At 52.4% G+C, this 18,272-nt stretch overlaps 1 protein-coding gene across 5 annotated transcripts in view; it reads right to left on the reverse strand.

The window, feature by feature from the left end:
* The window catches only part of LINGO1 (leucine rich repeat and Ig domain containing 1), a 156,017-nt gene that overhangs the window by 110,253 nt on the left and 27,492 nt on the right, over positions 1-18,272 (reverse strand). The window contains exon 1 of one of the 5 annotated variants that reach the window (XM_030281248.4): positions 18,046-18,247. The exons of 2 other annotated variants lie outside the window; for them this stretch is intronic. The gene's annotated coding sequence lies outside the window, so the exon portion shown is untranslated. Of the gene's footprint in view, positions 1-17,943; positions 18,248-18,272 lie in introns of those variants that run through there. 2 more of the 5 variants (XM_030281250.4, XM_072934181.1) reach the window with 2 other exon arrangements.

Here is an 18,272-nt window from a genome sequence, read left to right on the forward strand (position 1 = left end):
TACATCAGTAACCAGAACTCTGCAGGATCTCCCAGCCCTTCCAGTGAAGGGCAAGGAAAATTCTCCTTCATTGCAGCTTCCACCTTTTATCTTTAAAAGCCACAACAGGCAAGGTTAAAATAAAAAACCCATGACAAATAATCCAAGGAAAAGAATACAACAGCTTTTGAAACCCCATCCTACAGTTGAAAGGGAGGGATGGAGGCAAGGCAAGAAAACCAGTGTAAAACCTCATTACCATCAGAAATCCTCTCTCCCTGCCCTTACCTCCCTGCTCATTTCCATATCATAGGGGACACTATACCTTTCTTCTCTTGAAAAACATCCCATTTTTGCAGAGGCTGTCCCCACCCCCAGCACTGGTTTATGGAGCTGGGGAACAAAAGCCGTGCTCACACCTGCCCTGGCAAGCAATGCCAGTGTGTGAATCTCCAGGCCTTTATCAGCCTCTCAGGAGCAGTTTTTACCATTATTATTAGTAGTATACTTTATCTTTTTTTTTTTTCTTTACCTTTAGCTTCAAGATCCTTTAGTCAGTCAAATTACACTCAGAGTAGCAGAAGTGGCAGAAAATAAAGCATTATAAGGGGTTCAGGAAGCTATTTTCATCTCAAGGAGCACGTAAGAAAGGTTGACGAGTCTTTACTCTGCTCTTATGGGATAATCTGTAGGTTCCCAGCTGATAGGGGGGAAAAAATTAAAAACATCAGGAGAAATTGCAAGAAGTAAAACTGAGGCCTCTGCATAAATTGAAGTAATGTGCAGCAGTTGAAGGCACTGGAGGGTGAAATGTCAGCGCTGGGAAGGAAAGGGGCGCACAGGGCCTGGGTGGTGCTGGACAGAGGGTGCTGGGTGCAGGGCAGGAGGGTCACTCAGCCCCCTCCAGCTGGGCTTTCCTCATGTGAAGTGGACCTGTCACATCTTTCCAGCCCAGAGCATCACTAACAGAGCAGGCAGAGAGGGGAGGGGGAAGCAAAGCAGCTCAGCCATCAGTCAGCATCCCCATACTGCCCTGGATTGCTGGATTTGTCCTGCTCCTGTCTGGCTGCTCCAATAAAAGCTACAAGCATCAAGTCAGGCACAGCAAAAATTTTCTGCCCAGACTTTAGGCTCTCACATTTACACACACAAGGCAGGGCCCTGGGAGCTCCCAGCATTCTCCCAGCAAGCACCGAATGCCGGGCTGGGAGCAGAGCCAGGATGCCAAAGCAGGGGTCAGGATCGCAGGGACATGCACAGAGGGGAGAGAAGTGGGACCATCAATTCCTCTCTGAGCCATTGGCCCGTGGGGATTAGAGATTGATGCAGGCAGTGCTGGATGACCAAGAGCAGTAGGGACAGGCTGCAGGCAGGCACGAGGTAGCGGGGTCCTGAACAGCACAGATAAGGTGCAATAATGCATTTGTGGTGTGATGTCAGAATCTGTGATATTTAAATGATCCCGAGATTGTAGAAAGTCTCTGTCTGTCAGCCCCGCTGCCAAAGCAGAAGCCATAATTGGTCTGTGCTGTTTCAAGGGTGTTTATTCTGTTTATCTCTAACATGTTCTGCTGCCCTGCCGCAGCTCTGTCCTGCAGGGCAGCGTGTGGGGCTCTGCCCTCAGTGGGATGGTACAAACATTAAATACCACAAACTCCCTGTGCTGGATTTACAATAACGTGCCAATATCTGTCACCTACGTTGGACAGTGTGTCCCCAGCCTGAACCAACAGAAAAATGCCAACACCACAGTGAAACATGGAGGGCATGAAGAAGAAGAAAAGGTCAAGGCACACCCAATTTCCTCCATCTTGTCCCCTTTGGACCCCTTATCTAGAATCCTAAAATTTTACTTTTGCACCTGTGCCACACTAATTATTGCTTATATCAAACACTCAGAGCTTGTAATTCACCCTGTAAGATTGAAAACTCTTTTCCATGGACAGAGATCACAGACAGTGTCTCTGGGGGCTCTGTCCAGGGGGGTTCCTGACCCCTGCCAGGGTCCCAGACCTGCCAGAGCAGCCAGAGGGATGCGCTGGACTCCCACAGTGTGGGGCAGCCTTTCCCCCAGTGGCTGTGTGCAGAGTGAGGGATGGGACCCCTCTCCTCCAGCCAGGCCGTGGGGGTCCGAGGCAGCCCCTCCCCAGCCCCGTGCCGCTCTGGCTGCTGTGGCTGAGCCCCCCGTGCCGAGGTGCTGCTGTCACCAGTGACTGATGGCATGGGTCGGGAGGAAATAAATTCCCAGGCTTTTGCAGGAGGTGAGCTGGGGGGTGTATCCATCTTAAAGATGCTTAATGAATGTGCCACAGCCCGCGGAGTGGCAGCAGATCCATCTCTGCAGCCAGCATTCCCCACGCTGCTCCTTGCGAGGTTCAGGCACAATTTAACAGCTTCTTATTGATTTTATTTATGTTTCCCTGGTCCTGGCAGTGTCTAGATTGCCCCGGTCCAACAAGAACCCCATAGTCACAGAGGTGACTTGCACTTGATTTTCCCATCCTGTTTCTCAACTCTAGGGACAAAATCTGGTGTTTGGCCAGAAAAGATGGAGTTTTAGTCTCACATCGGCTTCAGATTCAAGAAGGAGGATGGTGCAGGACAGCTGGGTGATGGAGAGCACTGGCACAGCACTGGGGCAAACACTGCTGCCACCACCCACATTGCCCCAGCACCAAGCTCTGGGTTTGCACCTTTGAAACTCAAAGCAAAATAAGGACCTTTCCAAAGACACCTTTGCAAGATGGACTTAGGAAAGTCCCAGCTTTTATGTAGCTTAGCACACCTTAATTTTCAAGGCAAGAAAAATGGCAATCAGCACTTCTGGCGTGTGACTTGGCTTTGTATTTCCCTCTTCCCCTTAGGGAAAAAGAAAAAGAAAAAAAATGAGAAAGAAAGAAAAGCAGCAAAGAACAGCAGAGACCTACTTGACCTTTCCGGCTAAGAGACCTTGTCTGAATCACTGGATGGTAACAATGAATGAAATGCCAGTGCCCTGCCTTATAAATACCAGCTTCCTCTTGGGGTGAAATGCCATCTTCCAAGCATGGAAAAGCTGCAAAGAAAATATCACCCTCGCCAAGGTGTGAAATACCAGCCTGCTCCAAAATCCCCAGCTCAGCCATGGGGCGATGGGCAGGCTAATGCCTGCTGCTGGATCTCCAAATTCCTGCCCAGGGCCTCTCCAAAGCTCCATGGCATGAAGAGGACAGAACTTCAGTGTGGGACAGCCAGAGCATGAGTCCTCCAGCACTACCTCCAGCTTCTCAGCAGTAAGCTACTCAGAAAAGCTTCCTTGAGGATCTGGGTTATTTCCCTTTTCCAGTGGCTGTGAGTCAGAGGGCCAGTAAGATAAACAGATCACCTTTCAAGAATGGTTGGACAAGCCAAAACAGTTATTTCCAGTTTTAACAGTGAAATGAAAAAACAATTGAGCATAAGGAGATTTTATCATCTAAAAAGTTTATCACAACCCAAACTCCTAGTTCCCAGTAAAAGCTGTTGTTGCTGGGTTTAATCCTATTTATTAAACATGGGAAATCATCCAACATACTGTGCTTGTGTGAAAAAATGCTTCCAAATGAAGCTGGTGATATTTGCAATATCTCCCCTACCCTTCTCAGGGCCAGGTTTGCTTTAATCAAAGCCACATTTTTCAGAAGCTCATCCTCCCTTTTTCCCCCATTTGGCATCCCATCCTCCTACCCTAGTTTCCCAGTACCAACCCCGTTCCAGGTCAGGGCAACACAGCAGGAGGGACAACTTGGACCATCTCTGGGAACTGCAGGGCTGCAGAATTGCAACCAAGCCTTCCTACCTGATGAAAATACGTTGGGGAATGAATGAAGTTGCTTTTTGTCTTCTGGGAACTGGAGCTGTTCTCTTTCCCCACACCCACACCTTCTCTTTTTTTTTTTTTTTTTTTTTTTCCATAAATGTGTGAAATCATTTCACCACCATGTTTTTTTCTTTCAGTTACTCCTCCTCCCCTCAGATCTCGCCTTTCCTGGCATTTGAAAATAGCTCATGAGAAGGAGGAGGAAGGAGGGGAATGAAAGGAAGTGTGTGGGGATGCAAGATGGAAGGGAAGAGAAGGGGAAAATACATGAATACTGAAAATACATGTTTTTCAAAGCAAATCAGAATGGCTGATTGCCTCGACTCCAGAACCCATTCTGGGAAAGGGCTGATAATCAAGGAAGTTTTCTAAGGCTCTCTGCATCCTCTCAGTTGTTAGGCAACACCTAGGAAGAAAGTGGCACAGCAAGGCTGCCTGCATCTGCCTGTACCTCGTGTGCAGGCAGCCATCCCAGCAAGGAAAAGTGACCTTCCAGGGACCCAGATACCATCTGTGCTCAGAGCTGACCGGGATTGCTCTGAACGGATTTTTTTTGACCTGTGCAACACCTGTGGCTGGAACAGAAATGGCTGGAAAAACCTCCTCAGGTGCTAACCTGCCGGCAGAGCGGCAGCCTGGCCCCACAGGACCCAGGGGTGCGGTGAGGGGAAGGGTCTCAGCCACCTCTGGCCTCAGAGGGGCTGCAGGCTGAGGGCTGGAGGGCTTTTTTCTCCAGCCAGCTCCAGGCTGATGAGCAGGATGCCCCCAGCTTGCTGGGCAAGCCATTAGTGCTGGAGCAGTTCCAGGGACAGCGTTGTGCCCGACCCCTCTCCCTGCCTGCCTTGTGGACCATCTCCACGGGAAATGGTTTTAATGCATCAGCATCCATGTGCATCGCATCCAGAGCTTTCCTGCCAGTACTTCTCTGTAATGGATTTAATCCTTGACCTGGAGTGGTGCTGCTCTCACAGGTCCCCAGGGAATCAGAATTCCAGTTGCTCCACAGCTTTCCTGCCAGGAGAGGCAGCGGGGCAGCAGCACTACACCCCTAATGTAAATCTCCTCTCAGCCTTGGCAGAGGTGGGGCTGCCAGCACAGGGGGAGGGATGCTCAGTGCTCAGGAGGCAGCCAGGGCAGTCTTTCCCTCCCACACCCCTTGTCTCCACTTGATATCTTTTCTCTCCCTGCACAGCCCCTTCCCCCTCCTTCCTGCTCCTGTTCTCTGGGCAGCAGTTCTGGGGCCAAAGGAATGTTTTCTTTAAAAGGCCCCTAAAACCTGCATGTCCCCAAACCACTGCATGTCTGTGTCTGCCACAGGAGGGACTTGGGGATTTGTTAGTGGTGGCACCAAGGGGAATCTGCAGCTGGATCAGCAGCAGCAGGAAGGCTGGCAGCACGGGCACTGCCAGCACGCTGCTGCTGGAGCCCTGGGAGCCACGCCACGAGCAGCACAGCTCTGCAGGGATGCACTGCCAGCTCCAAAGGATGCTTCCCATCCCAATCAGGAGCATGACAAGCACTCCTCGCCTCACCAGCGTCAGAAGCCAAGAAGGGAACCACGCCTCATTCTGTGCCACAGCAGCAGCAGCGGGAAAGCCGAGTTGGGCTGAGCCCTGGGGAAGTGGCAGCACACTGAGGAGAGCCTCGCTGCTCTAGGGGGCTTCAGGCCAGCCAAGAGCACCCCCACACCCCCAAGAGTGAAGATGGGGGGCTCTGCCATTATGTGCAGCTCCCTTGGGACCTTGGAGGGGATGAGATGGCTGAACCAAACAGGCAGTGCTGCCCCAGCCCAACACAGTCTGCAGGAGCCCAGCAGGACCACCTTGAGAGGGCAGTGGGACACTGAAGATTGCTCCAGCTAAATTCCTGAGCCCAGCAATCCGCTTCTTTCCTCAGGGGATGTCACCCTGTGACGCTCTCTCTTCTCACCCTCCCACAAGGACACTAATTTTTTCCAGCTGAGCTGAGGAGCAAACAAATCATCACCCACTCCAAGTAGGTGGGTTGGCCACGGTCAAGGAGAAGATGCTTTGTGTTTGGCAATGGTCCACGGAGCTAAGTCAGCAAAGCCGGATGATAGGCAGCGAAGCCACCCTTTCCAATAACAGCACTGTGACACACAGATCACTCCTGCTCCAGAGGTCTCCAAGGGTTTAGTGTGAACTTCATAATCCCCCTGTTTCCAGCACACAGGAATGCTGCTTGCAAAGCTAATCATCTTCTAGGGCATCTTCATTAGCCTTAGAGTACTCTGCTTCCTGCATCCCCACTGGAGGCCCTGGGCCATGTCTTGCTCTCATGTACCACAGTGTAAATGTGTGTATCCCCACCTGATATCACATTTTGGAGATTTCACTGGTGTCCAAACATGCTCTTGGAGGCTCAGAAGAGCAGCACTCCTTTCACTTCCAAGGTGACAACAAGTCTGCAAGACCCCCAGCCCACCTTGTGGATCGAACCTGGGCCTGACACAGTTCCTTCTCCACAGCCCCACCTTTTACCTGCAAGCAATCTGCAGAAATCTCTCCTCTCCTGAGCTCAACATGAGGCATTTCAACTACTGAGCCTCAAAATCAGACACAGCACATTTTACCCACACATCCCTGCATGCCACAGACCAAGAGGCAAACACTGAAATACACCTTAATCCTCACTCACAGAAGCACCTCCTTGCAGAGCAGAAAATTATTTTATTATAGGAAAAGTCCAACCAGGGACAAAACTGAAAGCCCTCACAAGCCATGTGCAAATAACCACACATTAACAGCAGGCAGGCACTGAAGCAGGGCAGTGCAATGGTGGAAATATCACCTCTGCCCAAGGCATGGCCAGCACTGGGCTTTCCATGTGTCATCCTGAGCCCCCATCCTCCTTCCTGCTCCCCAGCACCTGCCAGTGGGGTCCCTTTATATTTTACTCTGCTTTGGGGCTGCTTACAGGGCTATTTGTGGGGCAGCTCTCTCTAGTCCAGCCCTGAGAGTCCACACTCCTCTGCACCAGTGTGGGAGCATCAAAAGCCTCCTCAGGTCCCACAAGTGTTTCAGCTGGGCCAAACCAGATTTTTTCCAAGAAATGAAGTTTTGATGGACATTTTCCAGCCAGCTAGAAAGGCACACAGTGCCTGCCAGCAGTTGCACTGCTTGGGTGTTCCCCAAGGGTCTGCACCAGACCTGGCACAAGCAGCATCTACCATGGCTGGGAGGAGAGTGGCTGCAAACCTGGCAGCTCAGCCTTCCAGAGCTGGGCCAGACATGGGGTTTCCATACCCCATAGCTCCCAGCCCTGCACATTCTTCACTGGGATGTAAGATGGCACGGCAGCCTCGGATGAACCCAGCCCTCCCTCCGCCACTGGGCTTGGACGTGGGGCTGATTAGAAGGATTAAAAAGCAGTTCAGCAGCGGGCAGCAGGAGGGACGTGCTGGCGAGGCCCAGGGTCACCAGCCTGTGGGATGCCATGGGAGGTCTTGAAAGGAAAGAAAGATCTGAGCGGGCATCGCTGCCCAGCTCCCTCTCTAACAAGGGACAGGAACAACCTGCAGCTCTCAAAGAGCTCCCAGATGAAAGCAGCTCCATCCCCAGGATCTTGTTATTATTTCACAGATGTTTCTCACATACCTTTTCTTTACTGTTCTTTTTCTATAGTTACTCGTTGCTCTCAATAAATGGGGCCTCTGGGGCTGCAGGCAGTGGGTGGCAGGAAAGGCAAGGCAGCTCTGGGGGCTGCCCATGGCACTGGCAGGACCAGACACTGCTGAAACACACAAACACCACTGCTAGGGATGCTGAAATGTGCACCTGCAGGTATACCCTGCACAGGACCTCAGCTCACCTCCCCAGCTCCTTCTGCTCCTCGCCAGCAGGATGGGCTTTGCAATGGCTGGTTTCTCTGGGAATTGCTAAGAAACCCCAGCATGAAAAGCATTAGCAAAGTGCAAACTGTTGTGACCCAGCCTCTACCTCTACCTCTGGGCAGGACTGCTGTAAGACAATCTGAAATCCAGGCTGAGGAGATCCTGCCTGGTCTTCCCCAAATCTGGCAGTCAAAACAAAATCTCCCCCTCCTTGAAAAGCTAGAACTACTAAATGGCAGCAGGCAAAGCTCTGTCTTTGCAGAGCAGCCCAGAGCAGGACAGCCTCAGCCAGGGTCACTGGGCAGAGGGACCATGCAGGGATGGGTTATCCTCCTGCTCTAAGCTGGGCATGCAGCCTGGCCCTTGGCCTCTCTCAAACCCTGACTGAGCTCTGGCAGGATAAGCACGATGGCTGAGTGACAACAGAAGACTGAAAGGGGGGAAGTAAAAGGATTAAAAATAGATTCCAGTTTTGTTTCAAATATTGTAAAATAAAAGGTCGTGCAGCAACTATTGTGGAACCAAAAGCACGCCCGCGTCTCAGGCTGCGAGGCAGCTCAACAGCAGATGTATTTTTCATTAAAGGACTATTTAATATTGCAGGTTCCTGCTGAAGACCTGCTTTCTTGGTTCTGGCTGATTGCCGGGGAGGCATTTCTTCCCCTCCTTTGCCTGGAGGAGCAGGGGTTTCCTCCCACAGCCCCAAGCAGTCCCTTTTGCACATCTCCCTGCCTTGACATCCCCAGGAGCATCTCTATCCCCCATCAGCACCCCCAAGCACACACCCAGCTCTACAAGAGAGCCCCACATCCAGCACACATCCAGCATACAACCCATGTATCATAGCATCAAGCTAGCAACAAAGGTAAATAAGAAACAAATTATCAGGCACTTTTAAAAAAGCAAAATGAAGGGCAGGAGCAATCCCAACCGCACAAGCCCAAGGACTGGCAATAAAGGGAAGTGAGACATTTAGACTTTGTAAACTCAAACTTTCTCATTTATCACCTTTGCAATGCCTCTGTCTGCCTCATGGCTGTCAGGCCATGATAATGTATGAACAGCAGTCATTTATCCCTCAACATCTCATTCATACAGACACACTGTGCTGTGGGAATGGATTCACCCCACGCCCAGTTCAGCTCCCAGCACAATAAGGCTAATTTAGATGTTTAGCCAAATCCTCCTTTCTCCTCTGTCCTCCTTTTGTTTTATTTTAAAGCCAGGAGGTGCTGGGGACAGCAATTGGAAGTGACAAGCAGCTGCAGGCAGAGCACTGAGTGAAGGCTTCTCTGTTTGTGATGTCCCCCTTGGGCACCCACCCCAGGTACTGGCACCCTGGGGGGCTGCACTGGAGCACCTGGTCCTGCTGGTGGTATTTTCTGGCTCTGAAAAGCAGCACAGGAACCACTGACACACGGAGGCATCTTAGCAGTGGGGCTGTGACCTCTCTCGGTCCCCCTGGAGTTGGCTTTGGTGTCCCCATGTTTCCCAAACACGCTGTATTTGGTTGGCATCGTATGCAGCGCGCTGGCTCTGCCTCCCACGCAGCTGTTGATTGTGCAGCAGGGCTCTGTTTGTTCGAGATTTGCAAGAGGGAAGGAGGGAGCAGCAGGCAGCTCTGCAAGTGGGTACGTGCCTAGATCCTGCCATTTTCAAAAAATAAAGATATTGCCATTAATTAATTCTTAATTAATTAACAAAGGTTTCAACACTGAGAGACGCAGAATGCATAGAAGAGAAAAAAAAAAAAAGGCAAAACTCCCTGGCTGCTGGACATATTTCTTCTGGTAGAAAAGCTGTTTAGGAGATTTAAAAATTCACATTCAGATGATTTTGGAGGAGGCATGCAGAGCTGGCTGGGTGCAGAGCCCATCCTGTCCAGCACCTATGGGTGCTCCCCTATCCTGTCTGCTTCTGGTCCCTCTCAGAGGGACTGCCTGCGATCAAAGGAGCCGCCCACAAAAGTCCCCAAGGTTTGCCAGCTTGCTGGCAGAGGAAATATCAAACCTTTCTGGAAATCAAACAGCAGAGTCAGAACAGAGGGAAGAAAGGAAAAAAAACACAGGAAACGAAACCTAAACTGACATCCTTTGTAATTGAAAACACCCAGTGCGGAGCATCATCGCTCAGAGGACAACAGCTTTCTGCAGAGGAAATCCAAAGTGACTCCGGCCCGGGGCACTTCCCCAGACACAGAGAGGGCCTGGCATGGGGACTGTCCCTGCTCTCAGCCCCAGGTTTCTGGCGACAGGCTCTGAGCATGCAGATGCCACTGTGTGTGTGATTAAACCCTGTGAAGCCTGTGCCAGGAGGACTGGAGCAGGCAGCCCATGGGCTCTCCCGCCACCAGCAGCGACGGGCAAACACTTCCCTGGGGACAAAGAGCCTGGCCGCTGGAAGAAATCTTCCACAGGGGTACCCACAGCTCTGATGGAGCCCAAATCTCGTGTTTCAGCCTTAAGATGCTGTCCTCCCTGCTATCCAGCTGGCAGCAATGAGCAATGAGCCAGAGAACCCTGCTCAGAGGTTCCAGCAAACCAGCAAAGCAAACCAGCCAAAAACCCCTGAGGATGCAGATTCCATTGCTCACTGATACCTCATTTGAAGGCTTTATATCCTGAACTTCAATGAAAGCCATGTAAAATAACAATAACGACAACGACGACGACGACGACAACGACAACAACAACAACAACAACAACAACACAATAATAATAATAATAATAATAATAATAATAATAATAATAATAGTAATAATAACAGGTGTTCAAATTGAAAATGGGATGCTATTTCTTTGCTTTGCTCATCTCTGCTGTGATCTCTTGTTGATCTCCAAGTGGAAGCCATACTTTAAAAATATTCATGTGTGCCAGACACTCTGGATGCAAGACCTCTAGCAATTTGCCACAAAAACCCATACAGGAACTAGAAATCACAGGCAACAGAACGCATTTTCAGTCCTACTGGGTAGACCAAGGCAGGCAGAAACAGAAAGTGAGGAAGGATGGATAACATGCTCACGTTCCCTACCCCAGTCTGAGCAGTGTGGGGAGGCACGTCCAGCGTGGCATCCCTGCAGTGCATGGGGCACCAGCAGGGACTCCACAAAGGCTTCTCAAGCCCACAAGGGAAAAGCATGGGAGCTTTACATATGACATGAGGCTTTCAGCCTGGCCTGCTCACAGCAGGCAGCTGGAGGGTTTGCTGCTGGGCTGGATCTGAGCACAAGGAGATGGCTGCAAGCGAAGGATTCGAGCCATGTCCTCAAGGTTCCATTCCCAATCTCCCAGAGCCACCACCATGGCATGCAGGGATGGGAGATGCTCTGCAGGCGGGCAGCCATGGGAGCTGGCGCTCGTCCTTCCTACCCAGCTCTGTCCCAAGCAAGACAGTGGAATTAAGCGCAAGTTATAATTAAGACTGGATGTTTGAAGAGAAACATAATCTCCGTTCCGTGGGATTCGCCGGCACAACAGTAATTAACGTCTCATTAACATTCGCCTAATTAAGCAGTTTATGAAAGTGGATAGATTTGCATACTGCTCCACTTCAGCTTCAATGCATCCAGTTATATCCAGGCACCAGAATTAACCCTTCCAGGGCATTTCCAACCCAGTTCCCAACCCTGCAAGTCTTCCCAGCCTCTCCCTCTGAGGACACAAGCTGCTGTCACTGCACATCTCACTGCACAGTGCTACCCAAAACCTGGCAAAACATCTCTCCATCACCTCTTTTCTAGACAAACACCTCCTTCCTATTACCTCTTTTCCAGCCAAACCCATCCTAAACCTCTCCAACTTTCCCCACTGGTTATCTGATTTTAAATCCCTCAGCTGGTTTCAACACTTTCCCCTAAGGCCTCAACACATTCATAAAGAAGCAAAGATTTGTAAGAGTTTCTGAGGATAGGGAGAAATGTCTCCTAAAACATTTCATGCTATACTCATTCTTAAATGTTCTTTAATGTTTAAAAACAATGACTTCAAGATTAAAGAGATGCTCTGAATTCTGAACACCAGTTTAAAAGCAGGATGCAACAGGAGCTTCCAAAAGGGTTTTACCATAGGGAATATGTTCCCGCTCTTTGAGAGTCCTCCTGTCATTGAGAGGAAAGGCAAACCAGCAAAAGCAGTGACAACACCCAGATGATGTCCTGTCCCTCTTGGGGACAGCAGGACACCATTCCCAATGGATCCTGGAGCAGCCCATCAAACAAGACACATCACACGTGCATCCCCTTGGCAATAAGTCACTTGAAGTGCTGGACATAACATTTTCCACTGCTAATACTGGCTTTCTCTTCTGGCGTTGGATTAGTAAAGCTGCTGCATCCATCATACGCTTAAGAAGACCATGTGCAAACCTGCCTCCCCCCGGGGCAGCTCCTGGGGGGCGAAAAATGAGCTCTCTAGTTAGTGGTTAATGCTTGGAGACCAGATGCAACTTTCCAGCAAATACAGTGGGAAAGAAAAATTCATGACACAGCCTTTCATTGAAAATCAATAAAGCCCAGACCTGTCTGTGATGTACACACTCAATTTATTCCTCGCTCAGCTCACTGCATCTTCACCACCAGCCCTCTCAGATCAGTCAGGTCCTTGCAGCAGGACACAGTGTCCCTGCCCACCTCTGGGTCATGGCACTGGTGTCACCAGAGCCACGTTAGTGTGCGGCTGTCACCTCCCTGAGCCTGGCAATCCCAGGCCCCTGGCTGGCTCCAGGCCATGCTCCTGTGGCTGTGATCCAGCCCCACAGCACCCCTCCCCACAAAATGTCCAGGAGCGACAGCCCAGCTGTGTCCAGTGGCAAAGGCAATTCCAAAGTTTCTTTCCATCTCCCAACAGGGTCCTACAGCTACAGCACAGTGCTGTGCCAGAGAGACACTCTGGATTTGCACTTGCAACACCTCTGTCTTGAAAACACTTCTTAATTTTCCCCTCTCTGCAGCAGCCAAGAAACCTTCCTGAAAATGATGATGGAATGAGCCATCCTCCTGAGCCAAGCTAGGACATCCTCTAGTCCTGCCTGAGTCCTATCCACAGGAACCCCGTCATTTATCCTGTCCTGCTCCCCCCTTCCCCTCTGAGGAGGCTTTGAAATCCATGTGAGACACCCAAAATCCCTGCAGATTTAGACATTTAACTCTACCTTTAACCATTTTTTCTTCCTCCCTAAATCTCCCTGACAATGCAGAAAACAGTCCCAGAAAGGGGGGTAGGGAGGGGACATGTCCCTGAGCTTTGCCCACACCCAGCTAGTGGGAGACCTCAGAATTCTGGGGAAATGGAGAAACAGCTGCTCCTTTCTGACGCTGGGGTTGCATCCTGCATCCCTCCTGCAGCCAAATCCTCACTGGATGCAGGAGAGCAGCTGAGGGATGCAGTAGGGGAAACGCAGCACACCCTCCCCTCCCTCCCTGTAGCTCTGCCTCTCCTCCTGCACGGATCCTGCAGTGCCACCCTCACCCAGAGCCACCCCAGCAGGACCAAAGAGCCGCCCAGACTGAGGGGCTGATGCCAACGCAGCCCCACAGCGGCTGCCTCTGTGCAGGGCGGGCTGTGCCTGGCTGTGAGCAGAGAGCTGAGGGGGATGTGGGGAGGGGGTGTCCCGCTGTGCTGGGGGCTCCAGCCGGGCTCTGCAGCACAGCCTGACCTACTTTCGCAGGCGGTACAGTCACACCAGCCGCAGCGGCAGCGCCGGGTTTCTTTTCTCCTCCACCACATACACGTCTTCTTAAAAACTAGCAGTGGGATCACGGTGGGGTCCCCTCTGTGCCACCACCTCGAAGCGTTGCTGTCCCCTCCTTCACCTCCAGCCAGTCCTGCTGCCTTTGAATGGGTACCCTCCGTTCCCTACCCTTTCCCAAAAAATTCACGGCACATCTCAGCCAAGAGGAGGATTTATTGATCGTCTTATCTGTGTCTAATCCCAGCCAGAGCGCTGCGATAAATGAAGCTGGCTAAATAAAATGCTTTCCTGCAAGGTCTCTTCGAGAGCAGCTGGCTGCTGGTGGGGTGCAAAGTGGGGAGCAGTCCCCAGGGTCCCCAGACACACCAGTGCAGGGAAGAGCAGCCCATGATGGCAAAGGCCTTGAAAGAAGGAGGAATGTGTTGTGAACACCCATCCAAAGCTGAGGACGGGGTGGGGCACAAACCAAACCCCAACTACCACATCTAATCGATGGTAAGCAGTTTAAATGCTCTCTCACTGCAGTTCAGGGAGCCCTAATTCCAGGCATGACCTGAATCTCTTTAAAAAGAGAAGGGAGGGGAAGCTGGCAGGCAAGGAGTGGGGAAAGCCAGAAATGCCAGGGATGCTAATTTGTCCCTGTTTCCTCTCTGCAGAACAGCATCTGGGAGAAAAAGCACCTGCTAAAGAGAAGGGATCCCCGTGGAGCAGAGATCCGGAGGCGCGTGCTCGCAACAATCCCTATTAGCCAGCCTGGACTGGAAACGCTCGACACGAGAGCAGGATGACGGATGCTTCTGTCTTTGTGAGAGCAACCCGGGGTGCCAATGAGCACTGACAAACCAGCCCACCCCAGCACAAGGAGGGAGCAGGGGAGCTCAGCCCAAATGCGGTATGGCCGTATCCAGGTCAGCTGGTGAGCCTGCTGGGAAGCACAGGCTATAAAAAGCACAGGCAAGATGCTGGGATCATCCCAGAGCAGCAAGGAAGAGGTGAGGATGGCCCTGCCCTCTAAATCAGCAGTGCCAGGGTGGCAATGGGCTGCTGAGGATGGCACCAGCCACACAGGACCATGGGCAAGCACCCTTCTCCCTGGGATTTCCAAAGTAATGGTCCGTGAGACAGCACTGACTAAGAACTACTGCTGGCTCTCCAGAGGGAGATGGGGTGTGGAGGAAGGGGCACTGAGGTGGCCAGCAATCAGGGCTGGCAATGGAGAGATGCAGTTTGGCACCCCCAGCACTAACTGAGCAATCAGAGGTGAAATTGCCATCCCCTGCATCCTTCTGTGCTTGGTACTAAGTGGTTGTGCTCCTTCAGCAGGGAGATGCCATGGGGAGCACCAGCTGGAACCCCACTCTGCATGGAAGCACCAGTTTGGGACCCCATTCTGTATGGAAGCAGACATCCTGGGTGCCCTGGGATGGGGACAAATCCACAAGCCTGTCATCTCAGCCTATTCCTGGACAAGGCACATGCTTGTGGCCAAGAGCTTTCCTCTAGCTCAGCATAGCCCCAGATCCCCTGTGGACAGTGGACAGAAGCAGGGCTGGCTACACTGGGCTTTCAGCTCAAGCTGTTCCCACCCTGCTGCTCTCCTGCCACCCAGTGTCATGACATTCCCTCTGCTCTCCTAAAGAGAATCACAAATCTGCCTGAAATCCCTCCTTGGGGGCCTGAGCTTTGCCAGACCCTCTGCCAAGCACCACAGACCAAAGGGTTAATGGGTGATGAGGAAAAAAGGCTTCGATGCCTGTTCCCCACTCCCCACCCCGTGTCCCCCTGCAACAGGACCTGTATGGGCAGCAGTCCCTGCAGCCCTGCCCCCAGCCCCCATTTCAGTAGAGCCTGGCAGGGCACACAGGGAGCTGTCAGGCCCTATCATGACTCACACAATCATTTCTCCCTTCAAGCCAGGCAAAAAAAAAAGACATAATAAAAAAAAAAAATCCGACAAACGTTTGAAAAACTGGAGATAAACAGAGGAGAGAGGAGATGGAGGCAGCTAATGAGGTCCCTGGCCCTGACAAGAGGTGCGAGGAGAGCACAGATGCGCCTTGGCCGGCAGCGATCCCACCTGCCGGGCACAAAGGGCACACAGGGGACAGCCCTTCCTGGCACAGCCCTGGCACGCCTGGCAGGCACTCGAGGCCAGCTCCAGGGAACGTCCCCAGGGTGCCAAAGCAGCCGGCCCTGGGGCCAGGACCCCCGGCAGCCCCCGGGCGGTCTCTGCACAGCCACACAAAGCACAGGGATGGCAGGATGCCCTGGCCAATGGAAACCTCACTGAGCTGCAATGAGCAGACTGGTTTATTTTTCTCCCCTTGCTCTATGAAACACCCATAAACTTATAAATGCTCAGTCAGGAGGAAGCCAGAACCCCAAGCCTGTTCCCATGCAGACCCCCCAGCTTCCCTATGACTTAGCTAACCCCTGCCCTACGGACTGAAAAAGGAGAAAAGCAGAAAAATCTTGATTCTTATAGCCTAAAATCAAATGTGTCACCTCAGTAATAAATTGGCCTGCTTGCATGGCAGAAATTACTCTGTTAAAATATATATCCATATTATTCTTTTTGAGCTGCCTTTCCCAAATCTGTTCAAGAATGGGGAAGTTTTCAAGTCCCCATGGACAGCCAGTCTTTCTGCTCCCTTCCCAGCACCCAGCAAGGTAATTATCTGCCAGGAGCCCCGGGCTGTGCCAGGGCTGGTTACACTGCTAATTAGCAGAAACAAGCCAGTCCCCCGGGGCACACCAGGTCCATTCCCATCTCTCTCTGCCTTCTTCCTCCTCCTCCTTCTCACCCTGGAGGGCATAGCAGAGCATCTTGTGTTCAGCACCAGGAGGGCCTCATACTCCTCCCCTGGGTGCCAGAGGTGCAAAGGTACTCCTGTCCGCCCAAGGGACAAGGGACAGAAGGACCCCCAAAACACCCATTGCCAAGAAGATGCTCCTTGCCATGAGGCTACCAGGCATGTCAGGACACCGTGGAGAGCACTGCTTCTACTGGTACCAAGAGACTTGCTAAGTGCGTAACTTAGAATCTGTTTCAGCCGCTTCTGGAGGGATACTTAAGAAGTGGAGCCTTCCCAAGAAGTCTTCTCTTCCCAAAATGAAAGGGAAGAAAACTCTGATCTTGGAGGCATTTAAATCTCCCCCCCTGGACTTCTCTAGTTTCTGCTCCTCATGCGTTTCCCTGTCTCCTCACCAGGTAAAATTCACATTTAGATAAGCCATCAGCTTTGCCAGGAGAAGGGCAGAGCTGCACACTGCCAGAGTGAGTGCCAGGAGGCAGGAGCAGCACGGGAGGCAGGAGTGGCACGGGAGGCAGGAGTGGCACGGGAGGCAGGAGCAGAACAAGAGGCAGGAGTGGCACGGGAGGCAGGAGTAGAACGGGAGGCAGGAGTGGCACGGGAGGCAGGAGTGGCACGGGAGGCAGGAGTGGCACGGGAGGCAGGAGTAGAACGGGAGGCAGGAGTGGCACAGGAGGCAGGAGCGGCACGGGAGGCAGGAGTGGCACGGGAGGCAGGAGTGGCACGGGAAGCAGGAGTGGCACGGGAGGCAGGAGTAGAACAGGAGGCAGGAGTAGAATGGGAAGCAGGAGTAGAACAGGAGGCAGCCATGGGGAGCACTGGGACGATGCCCCATGCACGTGATGCGTCGGGAGGAGCATCCCCCAGTGCCTGGCCCAGCGAGATGGGAGGGCGCAGTCAGAGCCCAGCCACCCTACCGGGTTGGCTTCAGGCTGCCAGGATGCCACACCATCATCCTCCTCGCCAGCAGCGCCAACGGGAGCTCGATGGGACGTGCCGATGGGCATGTTCCCCACCCTTGGGTCACGGAGCGCACACCGGATCGCTGATCTGAGGAACGCGGACGGCAGTTTGGACTCTCCAGATTTACACCCCTCCCTTCCTGATGCTTTGGTGCAAGACGTCCGAGACCCCACACCACCAGGAGCAGGGACCTTGGATGCCAAGGGAGCAGCAAGAACTGGGGCTGTTCTCAGCATGTAAGCTGAGAACTAGCACTGAAAGCTCCCAACCTTCACAGCTGAAGCTACTTATCCCAATCTATACCAGGACTCAGAAAGGAACTCCAGATCATCACTCCAGGGGACCCAATACTCTGCTGGACAGGTTGTCCTCCATCCCCCAGAGGTTCCCTGCTTGGGCTGGATATCCCACCCTGCCCCAGGGAGCCCTGGGTAGGGCTGAAATAGCCCTGAGCCAGCCAGTGCAAGCCCCGAGCTTGTGTGTTCCCAGCGTCAATCCCTGCCCACTGCCTGCTTGTTTCAGCTTCCCCAGGAGATGCAGAAGGGGATGAGGCTGGTCCTGCATACCAGGGCTTCCCCACAGAAAGAAATCGGTGGGGCATCTCCTGCTATTAATGAGCAGCATCCCAGGCAGCCCCTGGAAACACCGAAAGGGGATTGAGCACAGGACTCATTCCCATCACCATGAAGAAGACAGGACTACCCCCCACTAACCCCCCTCTCAATGCAAGACTCTGGGGCCCCCAAATGTGTGGAGCTCCTCAAAGGCTGCACCACCCAAGACCGACAGGAGGAACAGGCACTCACCCGGGCGCCGGTCCTGGGTAATTCAAGCTCCTCTTCCCATTCCCCCCACTCAACCAAGAGCGAGACCAGCTTGCAAGCCAGCACCCGCTGCTCCACGCTCACCTGTGCTCTGCCCCTCCAGAGAGCGGCTTGGAGCTGCTCAGCCTTTGCAACAAACTCCCTTCCGCAGCAAGACATCAGCCTTTGGGTGCTGCCTGCCCCTTCCACGCGCTGGCTGCTCTGCCTGCCTTGGGGATTTTTTTCCTTTTTTCCCTTCCACCACGTAGCGTTTTGAACGTGCAGATGCCCCAGCTTCTTAAAATTCAGCCTGGGGGCGTGGGAAGTGTTTT

This window comes from Taeniopygia guttata, chromosome 10, assembly GCF_048771995.1.
Source record: "Taeniopygia guttata chromosome 10, bTaeGut7.mat, whole genome shotgun sequence".
Classification (NCBI taxonomy): Eukaryota; Metazoa; Chordata; class Aves; order Passeriformes; family Estrildidae; genus Taeniopygia; species Taeniopygia guttata.